Here is a 16,117-nt window from a genome sequence, read left to right as displayed (position 1 = left end):
ATTTTGGACCATAAATCGATTTTCATATGAAAATCTCAAAAAAATCTTAGAACGACAATATCTTTGTTAATAAGCGTTTAATAGGGAAAAGGATCTGGATCGGTGATCATTCATATCAAAATCAAAAAATCTTAAATCGTCTATATCTTTGTAAATAAGCGTTTCATAAAGAAAAGGAGCTCGATCAGTGATCACCCATATTTCTGATCAAAAATTGATTTTCATTTGAAAATTTCAAAAAATCTTAAATCGTCTCAATCTTTGTAAATAAGCGTTTGATAGTGAAAACGAGATCGATCGGTGATCACCCATATTTCTGTTCAAAATTAGATTTTCATATGAAAATTTCCAAAAATCTTAAATCATCCATATCTTTCCTAATAAGCGTTTAATAGTGAAAAGGAGATCGATCCGTGATCACTCATATTTCTGTTCAAAATTCGATTTTCATATGAAAATTTAAAAAAAGTAGATCGTTTATATCTTTGTAAATAAACGTTTAATACAGAAGAGGATCATAAATCGATTTTTATATGAAAATCTTAAATCGTCAGTATCTTTGTAACTAAGCGTATAATAAGGAAAATGAGCTCGATCGGTGATCACTCATTGTCCTGATCAAAAACCGATTTTTATATAAATCCTTAATCGTCAATATCTTTGTAAATAAGCATTTAATAGAGAAAAGAAGGTCGATCGGTGATCACTAGAGTGCTCCAAAAAAATAAAATTGCGAATTTTGACCGTCCCCCCCTCTAGAATTGTTCTATGTATTGTAGAAACACATTGTATAAAATATTAGGATGATAGGATAACGTTAACTGGTGGCGCAACGACGCTGAAGTTTTGAGGTGCATTTACAAGGGAAAAATATGCAATTTTTTCAGTTTTTGTAAAAATTTTGCCATTAAATAATGACTATTACAATTTAATTTAAAAGAATCGAAATGTGTACGTAATTGTCGTTATAATAAGATATAAAAGACAAAAATTGGTGAAAAAATGTTAAAGTTATTAAAAAATCGCCAGGCCATTAACGTGTCTCAGGCCACTAGAACAAGAAATTTATGAACAAAATTAACATATTTAGAGAAATATTAAAATAAAAGCTTATTTTTACTTAAAATATATCCATATTTACTTGTATATGAGTTTTTGTCCTCGTAGGATACCGTTAACCTATTCACAGGTATGACCAAAAAAATTTAATTTTTTAACGGCAGTTTCAAAACTCCAATTTAAAATTTTTAAAAATTTTGTTAAACAAATTTCAGAATTTTTTGATCATCACATGGGGATTTATTGACAATATAATAGGGAATAAAAATGTGAAAAAAGTAAGTCAATACCTCCTATAGTTTTTCCGTACCTGCGATATAAATTTTGCGATTTTCGAGAAAAACTAATTTTTTGGCCATATTTTGGGGAATGACCAGAATTTCCTTACTGTAATGATTTTTAAGTAAAAGCTATTCTGAATAATATAGTCCAGGTAATTTTAAATATAGTCTGAAAGTTTTACTAAAATCGGGAAACTTTAATCCTTAAATCGTGAAGGTCAAAGGTCAATTTTTTCAATATTTGGAATTTCTCATGGAAAGATAGCGAAATATTATATATTTTTGGGCCGATTTTGATGAAACTTAAGAAAAATATAAAATGAAGTCCCATGTGATGATCAAAAAATTCTGAAATTTGTTCAACAAAATTTTTAAAAATTTGAAATTGGAGTTTTGAAACTGCCGTTACAAAAATTTAATTTTTTTGGTCATACCTGCGAATAGGTTAACGGTATCCTACGAGGACAAAAACTCATATACAAGTAAATATGGATATATTTTAAGTAAAAATAAGCTTTTATTTTAATATTTCTCAAAATATGTTAATTTTGTTCATAAATTTCTTGTTCTAGTGGCCTGAGACACGTTAATGGCCTGGCGATTTTTTAATAACTTTAACATTTTTTCACCAATTTTTGTCTTTTATATCTTATTATAACGACAATTACGTACACATTTCGATTCTTTTAAATTAAATTGTAATAGTCATTATTTAATGACAAAATTTTTACAAAAACTGAAAAAATTGCATATTTTCCCCTTGTAAATGCACCTCAAAACTTCAGCGTCGTTGCGCCACCAGTTAACGTTATCCTATCATCCTAATATTTTACACAACGTGTTTCTACAATACATACAATAATTCTAGAGGGGGGGACGGCCTGTACCTAGAAAGTTTTTTTCGTCCATACAATCTTGGAGCACTCTAGTGATCACTCATATTTCTGATCAAAAATCGATTTTCTTTTGAAAATTAAAAAAATCTTAAATCTACAACTTTGCTAATAAGCGTTTAATAGGGAGAAAAGGCTCGATCGGTGATCACTCATATTTCCAAAAAATCTTAAATCGTCTATATCATTGTAAATAAGCGTTAAATAGAGAAAAGCAGATCCATCCAGATCTGACCAAAGATCGATTTTCATATTAAAATTTTCATCGATTGATTACTTCATACACTCCAGGTAATCTACAATATAGTCAATTGACACTTTAGTGTCCCTAAATAATTTAACGTGTAGTCAGTTTAACACTGTTCATATTTCACAGTAGGAAGTAGTTATTTTAATTCTTCCAAATAATCTATTCAGCTGTCACTTAGCGTTATAATGGAAAAGTGGAAGTATTGTACCGTTTTCATGATAAGTTGTTTTGAACAAGTTGCCTAGATATTAACAAAATCCTTTGGTTTATGAATGGAAATTTTTTATTGAAACTTTCTGCTCAACTCTCGTATAAGGCAAAGTATGTTGGTGAGTGTTTGTCAGATTGGTGGGAATACTAGTAGAAGTTATTGTTGACATCCTCTCAACGTCGTTATAAAAACCTTGTTAGGCAAATCAAAAAACAAAAACAATTTTTTAAATATAATTCAAGGTATTAGTAAGAAAATCCATCCGGCTAGAGGAACATAAATACAGACACATTAGCGGGGCTCAAAAAAATTATGTTATCAAAATACTATTTCTCAAAATTTTTGTTCTTAATTGAACTGGCTCAAAGAAAGAAAATGATCTTTGTAAAAAAGATATAAGAAAACTAAGAAAAACTTGTATGTACTTTGATTTGGTTCCATATAAATGCAATCATCCTAATTTAATGTGAGTGTGACAAACATTTTATATGAGATATGATGCAAAAAAAAAACAAACAAAAATGTAACTGTATTAAAAAACATATACACACCCATATAAATCCTAACAAACATTACAAATATTAATAATAAAATATATAAAAAGCAAAAGAAAACTTGTCAATATTGTGTAAATGTTTAAGCAAAGTTTGTCTGTATGTAGGCAAGAGCATTAGGTGGGAACTTATTTAACATTTTCACGATTTTCAAGATCTAAAATTGTTATTCGTCATCTAACTGAAATATGCAACCTCTAAAAGTTATACAAGTTTGCTCAAATTTTCAGCATGAAGTTTTAAGATGACAAAGAGCAGTTTTAAGCCTTGCAAATGTGCAAAATAAGGGCCACCCTAATGAGTTTACATTCACACATATGTATGTATGTATGTGTGTATAAGTGAATGTGTTTGTGTGTAGAGTAGTACACTTATTTGCTTATACTCGTACTCATATGTATTGCAAGTCCTTGTTTTATTTACATTGGCATTAGTTTTTGTTTTCCCTACTTTTTATATGAATTTTATTTTTATTATTAAGTATTTTCTTTTCTTTTATTTTATTCATTCCTTTTTTTAGCTATGGTTTCTTTTTATTTTACTTATTTGCACACAAACACTGTGTTTTATATGCAAAAATTACATAAAAGAAAAACAGCTTAAGAATTGAGCAAAACTTTATATAAATGCTGACTTTTGATTACATTTTCTCTTCAAAAAATATTATTTTAATACACACACTCTTTTTTAAATACATACATTCCCTTTTCCAAAAAAAAAACTAACAATTTCTTTTTGGGATGTGTTAACAATTTCTTTGTTTTACTATGCAGGATTAAATGTTGTGCGTCTTCTTATATTTTCTGGTTTCTCTGTTATAATCTGCAGTTAATATCCAGATTATTTCCAAACATCTTTTTTTTTATTTGTTGCAAAAGATCTTGCATACACTTTGACATACATACGTAATCGATTTGTAATCTTTACTAAATCGGTTTAAAGCATTTTAAATGATACACAAATGTTTTGACAGCAATATGTTGGCATAACAAAAAAAAAAAGAAAATATAAATTTATTTCTTAAAGAGGTTTAGATTATATACATATGTATGTATGTATATGTAGCACACAAATAAATACCGACAATTTGGGAATTTTTGGAATTAAGAGTGTATACTAAACCTAAGTGAAATACATGTGGTATGAGTAATATTTAATTAAATATTAATCATACATAACATATGAGTAATATTTAAATAATAATGATAAGTTCGCATTTGAAAATCTGAATTTGTAACCTACCAAAATGCAATGTTGCTTTAGAACAGATTTAGGAAATTTAATTAGCTTCCTTATGCATGTAACTAGGTTCAAATCCGTTAAGAATTGCTTGAGTTAGAAGCAAATTACAAGCAATTTTTTGGAAAAAAAAGCATTTAGCAATTCGTTGTCCAATTCATGGATTTCTGCCATGGAAACTGCACATTTCCCTTGCATTGTCCTGGTGAAAAATAACTTATTTCTTTACAGTCTTGATCGTCTTATTTGTAAATTCTTATTAAATCGACCCTATAAGTTGACAAAAATGATTGAAGGTAGTCAACGTGGATTATACCACATGCATCCCAAAAACGGTCGGCATGACTTTGATGGCTAACAAACCTGTCTTGGCCTTATTTGACGCCTATTCACATCGAGATACTCACTGGTTTGACTGTTGTTTGGTCGCTGCACAGTGGTTTAGAAAGTTTTTTTTTTGAAATAATTCTTCATCTTTTTTGAACTATGTTAGATATTGTTAGGAAATTTCACATGGTTTGAGCTGAGGTGATTTCGAGTTGACTTACGTTTGTTCAGCTTCCTAACGATAATGGGGGCCAGTGCGTAGCCCCTCAAAGTTAGTCCACTCGGGTCTCAAAATTTTTAAAAAAATCTCAAGGACTATTTATATTTAAAATTTCAGCTCATTCGGATCATAAATGGATTTTTGGCGATTTTTTTAAAAAATTTGAGACCCGAGGGGACCAACTTTGAGGGGCTACGCACTGGCCCCCATTATCGCTAGGACGCTGGTGTATTGTGGTCGATCGACGTTTCGTCAACAGTTACAAAACGGCGTAAAAACACGTCCATATTGCAGTTGTACAACGCCAAACACTTCTGCGAAGTTGTTACACGATGTCGTTTGTGATCATATCAAAGTGATAATTTGCAATTGAAAGCCCTAATCCAGATGAGATGACTATGGCTTCCACAATCTCTCGAAATTTAAATTTCCGATCGGCCATGAATGTTTTCAATTGTTTCGGGTGTAGAGACCTCATCTTTGCATCCTGAAAGTTCGCCCTATTACCTGATACAAAACGAATTTCAAACCACCTTTTTTTACCATTGACATTTATTGTGCAGAGTTCCCATAGTATTTATCAAGCTAAGCCTTGGTTCGAAAAGATACGCAAAAAATAATGCTTCATGTGTACACAAAATTCACTTTTTTCCATTATCTCCTCGAGTCTGCTATCAATGGCTGTCAAACACAAACTAAATGAAGCAGCTTGTTCAAATTTTAACAGGAAAGAGTCCGCTGACAGATGTCTGGGAAATTCGAAAAATCACGGACTTATTGAGCCGCCCTGGTATTATCGACATTTTTTATTCTTTGAAAGGCTTATCAATGCCATTATATATGAAATATAACATCGTGCAAATTTCCGTCGCGGCTTCGCTGGGAGGTGCCCATCTGAAATATAATTTTTTCAATGACTGGCGCATAAATCAAGCAGAATTTGACCGCTGACATGGCTAATTTTGGCTTTTTTAGGGCCGCTGTGGTTTGTAGCTTATTTGTATAGACCTCCGTCATAAGAATAGCACACAAGAAAAATTATAACGGGGTCAAATCGCACGATCTCGGTAGCCAGCTTACATCACCTTTACGTGAGATGACCATGACCTTAAATCATTCGTGCAGAATGTCCAATGTGCCATGAGTGTGGAAGGACTTATTAAAACCAAATGTTTTTAGAGTCCATATCATCCCATTCAGACCAAAAGAAGTTGGTAATCATCGATCTATAGCGCTCGCCGTTGACGGTGATGGCCCTTCCAACGTTTTTCTCAAACAAATATAGACTGATGATACCGTTAGCCCAAAATCTACACCATATCATGAATTTTCGGCATTCATTTGAGGCTCTTGGATCTCATTTGGATTGTTATCGTCTCAAATTCTGCAATGTTTGTTGACGTACCCATTCATCCCGAAATGGACGTCACCGTAAAACCAGCAAAGCGCGCAGAATGTTGTCCGAGCACAACTGCAATTTTGATAAAACAATTTTATCATTTGAAAGTTATTTCCATCCATGTTGACTTAGTCCCTCTGGATCCGCGCCTGCACTAATTTCTGATCACTTGGCTGACTTCAATTTATATATTTTGGATCATTTGCCACGTATGTGCTCTTTTTAACGTAGGGAGATGTCAATTGGTTACTTTATACATCACAAATTATCTAGCATGAAGTCAATTGTCACTTAAGTGTCTCTAAGTAATCTAAAGTGTAGTCACTGCACTTTAGAAAGTAGTAATTTACACAACAGAAGTAATCTATTGGAGAGTTGTCTGAGGAGGGTTTGATTACAAGCAATCGGTTATTGGACTCTCTAATAGGTGGCTTGTAACTGACTATTTAAGGTTAATTACCCGTAAATGTTAAAATAACTAGTAATGTAGCTAATCAGGTAACTAGTTTGGTAGCTAGTAAGGTAACTATTACTTTGTAGCCGATATGTGAATCCAATGCATTGACTACATTGAACAGCCTCATTGTCACCCTATAGGATAGTTAAAATCACTAGATCGGGACAGTCTCCTAGAACTGTCCCGATTATATTATTTCTGAGGTATATCTAACTTAATTCTTAAAGAAGATTAATGCATAAGGAGAAATATTGCTTATAATTTTATGTTAAAAATTGGCTTGAGTAAATTGACTGTTAAGTCGAAGGATAGTTCCATTTTAATAGAAATAAGCAGGAGGTCAAATATAAGGAGGCAAAATATAAATTATACACATGAGAATCCATACATATAGCACTTTGTTATTAACAAATATGAAAGAGGAAAGGTCCGAAGCCTTGTCGAATATCCCCATTATTATGTCACTTAAACATAAATTAATATTCTTTTACAATATCACCACTACTAAACTAAATTAAAACCTATCATTATCTATAAAATTATTTGCCACAATAAACTTAAATATCTTCCTCTACTGCATAACTATTTTGTTAGATTTGAAACAGATTCAACATCTACAAAATTTATAACGCAATTAAGACTTGCAATAATAACAATTATACAAAAAGTAATTACCAACCAAAGTTACTTTGGTTACACAAATATCTATGTTATGCTCTAATACACATACATATGCAGTACGTACGTTCGTTCGTTACTCTTTGTCCGTTCAAATAAACAAACAAACAAAAAACCAATTACACACATTTGATTTGTAAAACATTTTGCTGTTGCTTCATTCAATTGCAACGTTTTGGAAATACTCGTAATTATAATCACCAAAACGAAACCACTATTGTGAAATTATTGACAATTTCTCTCAATAAAAACAATTGAATTTAACAAATAATTTTAATAACAACCATGACAACCACAAGTATCTACAATATATTCCCCTTCTGCAAACCATCTCTCCACCATTCTCATCCCCCATTTAAACAATGAAACCAATACATATGTAGGCCTTACACATAGAAATATGCACTCACACTGACATTTAATATTTGTATCTATAGTCACCAAAACATATGCCCATGTATATCTCTCTGTACTCAATTTAAATGTCCTGTTTAAGTACGAGAGCAGGCTAAAAATGCTACAAAGGAAATGCTGCCCTTTTCAGCCAACGACTAAATGTTTCATAAAAGCTCAAGTTTTTAGATTTTTAAAATTACTCTCGTATATTTCTCCATGTGTAAATGTACATAGTTAGCAGATTGTGTCTATGTAAAGGATCTTCCAATAGGGACTTTCGAACTTTGACAGTTGATAGCGGCCATATTGTGGAAGCTACATCTCCAAATCAATGTGGAGGGATATCTAGAGGAATAAATGGTTGTTCTGCAAGTTTTTCTGACTGAATGGATACGTCAACAAACAAAATTGTCTACTTTGTGACGATACCAATCCACACGAGATCCAAGAACTAAAAAATGTTGTTCTTTATCTGGACCAATCATTTTAAAGGGTCTTCAAATTGGAACTTCCGAACTTTGGCAATTCAAGCGGCCATATTTTTGAAGATACATCTATCAAACCAACGTATATGGATATATGAAGGTATAAATGGATGTTCTATAAGTTTTTTCATCAAAAAATCATCTTCAACAATGAGACGCATTTCTGAATGAATGGATATGTTAACAAACAAAATTGTCGAATTTGTTATGATAGCAATCCACATGAGATCCAAGAACTAACAAATGCTCTTCTGGACCAATCGATTTTAAAGAGTCTTCCAACAGGGACTTCCGAACTTTGACAGTTGATAGCGGGCATATTGTTGAAGTTACATCTATCGAATTGGCTGTCATTTATTTATTTTGTTTTGCCAAATCACAGTGGACTAATATATATTGATTCCTATGGTTCCAAGGTGGAACAAAGGTCTATCCTATGCTATCAGATTCACTTCGTCCTAGGACATCCTAAGTTTGTTTCAGTCTCAAATTGTCTCCTCTCTCCTCGATTTGTCTCATCCAGGCTCTGTCTCTTCAAGGTAGTAGAAGAAGGGGGACTACGTTGCCGTTGGTGCGTCTGAGAACCAGGCCTCGAGGAAGGTTGCCAACTCTTCAGCTCAGAAAATGGCTAGATTTTGAATTAAAAATGGCTAGAAATGGCTAAAACCCAAAAATAACTGAATACAAATTGATAAATATTACATTTCTTGCCCCCATTACCACGGAGTCTGGTTATGTGTTAACTAATAGTTATACTGACAGTTTTGAAAAATAATGTTTACCGACTTCGTATTAATGGGGTTTAGCAGATTAACCCCCACTTTCTCAATCTCCGGTTATCGTTTTTCGTAACGATATACATCCAATTAATAGAATTTTTGTATGAGAACTGTCAGTATATCGTCACGATGAAAAATAACCAGAGATTGAGAAAATGCGGATAAATATTGTAATAATATTTTTTTTTTCCTTTTTGATAAATTAAACATATTTCTGGCACTTACATTCCATTGAAGAAATGCAAAATTGATTTTTGAATATGCCTCATGTGTTTGCTTTGGAAACAATTTCGAAGCCAGTTTTCATAAAACCAATAATATTCTCATCAAATCATCAACAGACGAATTTGTTTAAAAAGACTGTTTCTTTGTCATTTGATAAAAAATAATGTTTTATTTTTAAAAATTCCAAAAATGCTCAAGATAAGTATAAAATCAAAAAGGCTAAGACAAAATAAAATGCCTAGATCTTCCGGCTAGATTAATTCTAGCCATTTTTTTATGGCTAAATGAAAATAAAATCGCTAGATCTAGCCGGAAAATGGCTAAATTGGCAACCTTGGCCTCGAGTCTCGATATGTCTCTTCCAGGTGTTAGCGAGTCTGTCTCTTCTTCTACAACCTTGGGGGTTCCATTCATTTGCCATCTTGGCTAATTTGTCGTTGGTGCATCTGCGAACATGGACTCGAGTCTCGATTTGTCTCCTCCAGGTGTTAGCGGGTCAGCCTTTCCTTCTTTAGTCTTGGGGTTCCATTCAATTGCCATCTTGGCTACGTTGTCGTTGGTGCGTCTGCGAACATGGATAAACATCATTTACCTACTCTTTCCCACAATTTTCGTAAGGAGCGATTAATGAATGGGATTGCAACTTGCTAGCTGTGGTGTTCAAGGATTCGCAGACATAGAAGAGGGCGGAATGCACGTTATATGAAAAGAGATGCTGCAAGTTCTTGTTTTTTTCTTTTTGATGCGATTTGTAATATCTTCTCGCGAGCCACATGATGCTGATACGGCACTACCCAGATAATATAAACGATCGGACATCTTCAAGATTTACGTTGTCTATATGGAACTTTTGGGAGTTGGTGGAAATTAAACTCAAGACCTGAACAATTAACCAACACCAGAACGATGACGAAACGGAAGATCTGACGAAAACACTCAGTGAGAGTATGAAGGAGAATCCGTGGCCTGCAGCCATATAAACTTCAATCTACCCGGAAACTTAAGGTAAACAACCATAGACAATGACGTGTGTCCGCTGTACGAGCCACGAAGCAGTTGGAAATTGACTCAAATTATCTTATGATGAGGCTAATTTTTGGATGAATGGGTACTTCAACATAAATATTGTCGAATTTGGAACGATACCCATCCACATGAGATCCAAGAGCGTTCAATGCGTCTCGAAAAATTCACTGTTTGGTGTGGATTTTGGGCTAACGGCTAATTCGGTCCATATTTCTTTGAGAACGCAGTTGGCCAGGCCATCACCGTCAACGGCGAGAGTATTCAACATGACCACACTGCTCATGTCACATTGGACATTCTGCATGAGCAATTTGAGAGCATGGTCATCTCATATGGAGGTGTTATGAACTGGCCACCGAGATCTTGCAATTTAACTCCGTTAGACTTTTTCTTGTGGGCTTCTCTTAAAGCGCAGGTCTAAGCGAATAAGCCACAAACCACAGCGATCCTCAAAGCCAACATAACCGGTATAATTCAGCCTGATTTATGCGCCAGACTCATTGAAAATTTAAAATTTTGGATATGCGCCAGCCAAGCCGCAGTGGCATCTTGTCACATTGAACATTCTGCATGAGCGATTTGAGGGCGTGATGTGAACTGGCCACCGAAATCTTGCAATTTAATTCCGTTAGGCTTTTTCTTGTGGGCTTCTCTTAAGGCGCAGGTCTAAGCGAATAAACGATCCTCAAAGCCAACATAAACGGTCTAATTCAGCCTGATTTATGCGTCAGAGTCATGGAAAATTTAATATTTTGGATAAGCGGCAACCAGCTGAGCCTCGGCGTCATCTATAGGTCTTACAAACGATTTTGTAATGTTTGTTAATGTTTGTTTTATTAAAATTTAAATATCGAAAGCGCTTAATGAAACACCCTTTTATAAATAACTGTTAATGGTCTTATGTTTGTATATATCTTGTTAAGACTCTTGTCTGTTGTATGCCAAAAATGTTTTGTGTTTTTTTCTGTTCTTTTTTTTTTTTGTTAAATTTGAAACAATGAACTAATATTGCAATATTTTAAATCCTTTATTTCTATTGTTATTTATTTTATTTCATTCTCTAGGTCTCTGTCTCTTTCATTATATTTTAATAGCAGCAACAACAATAAAAAAAACAGAAACAAAACTAACAACAACGGCAACAATAAAATAAAATATTTCCTTTACAGTAGCTCTGTCAAAATGTTCGTTAACTGAATATGCTAAAGGGGGGAGGACAGACAACTGGGAAAATGGTCACAGTAACTGAGTAAATTTGCTGTTTATTTGAGTGTATGTGTTTGAATTTGAGAGAATATACATATTTGTGAGAGTATTTGTGAAAATTTTTTCTTGTTATTGTTTTTGTTGTTACATATTTTGTATATTTCCATTTAAATTGTTGCCAATCCGTTTCTTTTGTCATTGATATCCTTTAATGAAGAGATTTTTTTTTGTTTAATTTTCATTATTTTGTGAGTGGGTGACAAAAAAAAACATCAGTTTAATAAATTTTAACATTAGTTTTTGCTGGGACAGTGAGACAAAAGTAGTTTTTATACCCACCATCAAAATATTCATCGCAGACCCACAAAAGTATATATATTCAGGATCCATATGAAATTGTAAGATAATCTAGATATGTCCGTCCATCTGTCCGTCTGTCTGTTTGTTGCAAACACGATGGGACCCATGCGAATGGAGTTAGCTGACCGAAAATTTACACAAATTTCCACTACAGTAATGACTACTATTTTTTGTGTTATTAAATTATGAATAAAATAAAATAAAATAAAATGGGATATCCTGATTAACCATCCGCTAAAAGGCCTCTACTTTCGACAGCTCCTAAGAATCATTCTTTCAGAGGACACAGGCACATGGTGTAAGGTTTTTCGGATGAACATGACAGCGATTTTAAATTGTAAACAACGCCTTAACTTTTTTTCCAGATTCCCTTAAGTGAATTGATAAGAGACCTTGACATTTCGAAAGAGAGGTGATAGCATCGTTTTAATGTTGTCAGGAAAAAGAACTTCATCCATTTTTTAACTCAAATAGTGAAGTAGTCTCTTTTGATGATTGGATGGCTTTTAACGAAAATAAGACAACCAAGCTACAAATCTGATGAATAGAGGTGGTTTATAGACAGCACACAGCTTAATATGTGTTTTACTAGATATTGGTAATGAGCATGCAGCTGGCTACCTGCTGATCTCATGGCCAAACAATTGGCCATCAATTCCGTGGTTAGGCTAAGCACTATAGGAGAATGGAGGCCTGGCAGCGGCCATGCGTCTATTTTGGGAAGTGTACCTTATCTCCCTGTCAACATTGATTACTGCACTCCCTTACCCTTTATCGACCGACGCTTCTCCGTATCGTTGGTGGGCGAGTTACCTTCTTCTAGGGACTCGTTTGTAATCTATACAGATGGCTCTAAGTCTGCGGTTGGGGTGGGTGGTGGCTTCTATATTCCCCATTTTCAGAAGGGGGTGTTTTTCAGGCTACATGATCAATGTAGTGTAACTCTAGCTGAAATTTCAGCGATTAAAAGGGCGGTACACTGGGTGAAATACTGTAGGTTATTTGGTGTGAAAATCCGAATCTGACAGTAAACCTGCTATCAAATCCTTATCTGGTATCTACTCGACATCCAGATTGGTACATGAATGCCGGGTATCTCTTAACGAGATGGCGAGATATTCTAACCTGGAGTTATTCTGGGTGCCGGGCCACTCTAGTGTACCTGGCAATATTATCGCGTATGAACTGGCCAAAAGAGGCTCACGTCTTCCAGGTTATGAGATCGATCTTCTGGTCGGTTTACCGCTATCCTTCTATAAATCCTTCTGTAAATCACTCATACAGCGTAAATTATTTGAGTCTGCTAGATGGTCTAACACTACGAACTGCTCGATATCGAGGCTCACTTGGCCCATTCATGACCACCATAGGTCAATGTCCCTCATGGGGCTATTACTGGCTAAGTTACGTGCTGTGATATCAGTAATTACTGGGCACTGATTGATTGGTGCGCATGCTAGGAGACTAAATACTCCATATAACGACTTCTGTAGAAGTTGCCATGATGAAGACGAGGAGGAAACTGTGGAACATCTCCCCTGTCTTTGCCGTGCGCTATCGGGGTTTCGGACTGCGATAATAGGCAGTCCTTTTTTTCACGGCCTAGCTGATCTATCTACTGTGGATGTCAGGAAGATATATTCGGTCATTCGTGCATCTAGTTGGTTCGGCACTGAACCCAATTCCGACATGTGAGAATCCTATTTGGGACCTGAGCATGATCCTTAGGGTATCACAAAGGGACCAATTTATGGACCCAAGTGAGCTGGTTAATACCAGCTGCCTTCATAACCTAACCTATACAGCTGTGCCTATTACTCATTCTACGAAAATAAAGGAATAGTTTCAAAATGTAGATCTTGTTTTAAAAAATGCTTAAGTACTCGGAATACTATGACCACACATCTAGAATTCTGAGAGTAAACATGACGGTTGGAAAATAAAATGTTATAAATCCGCCACTGGTTTCCAGAGATCAAATCAGTTTGTCTCTATTACACCTGAAAATGGGAATTGTGATGCACTGCTTCAGTGGAGCAGAATCAAAATTTTTTTGAAATAAATCTGGCATTTCTAAACGGCTAGTCTGATCGGGATAAAATTTGACATGGACGTAGTCAAGGAGTATCAGAGTTTAAGTTATTACAATGGACCCTACAAATGCTTCAGGAGTGGCGCTATGGGAACTGAAAGTAGGGTATCTACGTTGTTGTTGTTTATTATCCGAAAGATTTATATTTTTGGAAGCGCTTGGCTAGGTCTTAAAAAAAATTTAATTATAGGCATTACAAAATTGAAATTTTAAATTTTGCCATGCCTTGGTCTGTTTTTTTAAAAAAATATAGTCAGACTTTTGGCCAAAATGGAATCGAATTTTTTTGTAGTTAGTTAAACATCTAAATTACCAATATCGCTATGCAACAAATGAAGACTTTTGGAAAAAGACAAGATCATGACAGTATAGGTTCGACTCTGCTACCAAAGGGTAGTAAAACCCTATACTCAGTTTGTCCATTTTGGTGACCGATTTTTTTATGGGCCCCCAAAGTTTCTGAAAATCAGTGGGGCCTCTAAAAAATATGTTATCAGTTTTTGGTTAACAGCCAATTCAGACTTTGTGATACGGCTTAACTTTATATTGCAATAATATAGCTAAGAGTCCGGCAAATAAATTTTGTTAAAAAGTTTTTCCAAAAAGTAGCTTTTTCGTGGACTTTTGTTGAAAAAATATAGGAAGAAATTTTTTTTTTTACTTTTTTTAGAATAACTTCCAGGGACTCCTAATTTTTCACTAACAATATTTAGCAAAGTTGTAGCTACGGTAAATCTGAATAACTCTTGTGAACATATCAATGCAATCTGAACATATCTAGGTACTCTAAATAGCTGTCAAAAATCACTTTTTAGCTTAAAAATGTTTGAATTAGCTGTTAACCAAAAACTGATGAGACCTTTTGTAGAGGCCCCACTGATTTTCAGAAACTTTAGGGGCCCATAAAAAAAAATCGGTCACCAAAATGGACAAACTGAATATAGGGTTTTATTACACTTTGGTAGTAGAGTCGAACCTATACAGTCATAATCGTGTGTTTTTTCACTGTTGCACAGTGTAATATATAAAAGATTTCAGTTCACTATCAATTATGGATCGAAAAATAAACGATTTTCAATTGAAAAATTCAAAATAAATTTTATGTTTTTTGGACGAAAAGGTGACTTTACTCTTTTTTTATTAAAAATTAAACTTTCTCTAAGAACATACATATAACAATTTTGGTTTTCTGTAGGTATTTTGGTATAAAAAACCCTTCGGAATTTGATCTATTTTTTATCAAAATTTCAACTGAAGGCCACATGTTCTAAAATCTCAAAGCTGGGATCAGAAAACGGAGAGCAGCTTTGGAAAACATGATGTGTTCTCTATTTATCTAGAAAAGTATTTTCTCAGCCCCGAAAAACCCTATGGGAAAAAATTATTAAAAACACAATTTTTTAGGAATTTCGGGATTCCATACAAAAAAATTGCACTTTTTCATATTTTAGTATAAATAATAACTTAATAACTTAAACTCCTTGTCTATACCCACGCCAAATTTTAACTCGATCGGAGCAGCCATTTAGAAAAGCCAGATTAATTTCCAAAAAATTTGTGATTCTGCCTCACTGTGCACTGTTGAGTGTCTTGTTATTATTTATAGATTCACTAAAAGTGTCTCTTTCTCGCACTCTTACTCTCGACAAATTTATTTTGTCTTTCAATTACAGTAAGTCGGCTTTTGTTTTAATTTTGATTGTAAGTATCTGTGAGTAAGGAGAGTGCAGATGTATGTGTAAATACTTATACATAAATACCCTACACTCCATGGATTTAGTTCCTCGTTTTCATATCCCAGCAGTTTTTGATGACTGTTCCGAACTGACTGGTCGAAAGTAGGCAACCCATTTAATTCACATTTAATTCACATAACTGCTTATTTGATCAGCTACTGCTTATTTCACAAACTACTTTTTAAAGTGCAGTACAAAATAAACGTTTAAAGTGGCTACATTGTAGAATACTTTGAGACACTGA

At 34.0% G+C, this 16,117-nt stretch overlaps 1 long non-coding RNA gene across 1 annotated transcript in view; it reads right to left on the bottom strand.

The window, feature by feature from the left end:
* The window catches only part of LOC135957595 (uncharacterized), a 123,789-nt gene that overhangs the window by 58,937 nt on the left and 48,735 nt on the right, over positions 1–16,117 (bottom strand). The gene's annotated exons all lie outside the window — the stretch shown is intronic.

The sequence above is a fragment of the Calliphora vicina genome, chromosome 4 (genome assembly GCF_958450345.1).
Source record: "Calliphora vicina chromosome 4, idCalVici1.1, whole genome shotgun sequence".
In the NCBI taxonomy this organism is placed as follows: Eukaryota; Metazoa; Arthropoda; class Insecta; order Diptera; family Calliphoridae; genus Calliphora; species Calliphora vicina.
Note: the sequence above shows the minus strand (reverse complement) of the source record. Positions and strands in the feature narration are given on the sequence as shown.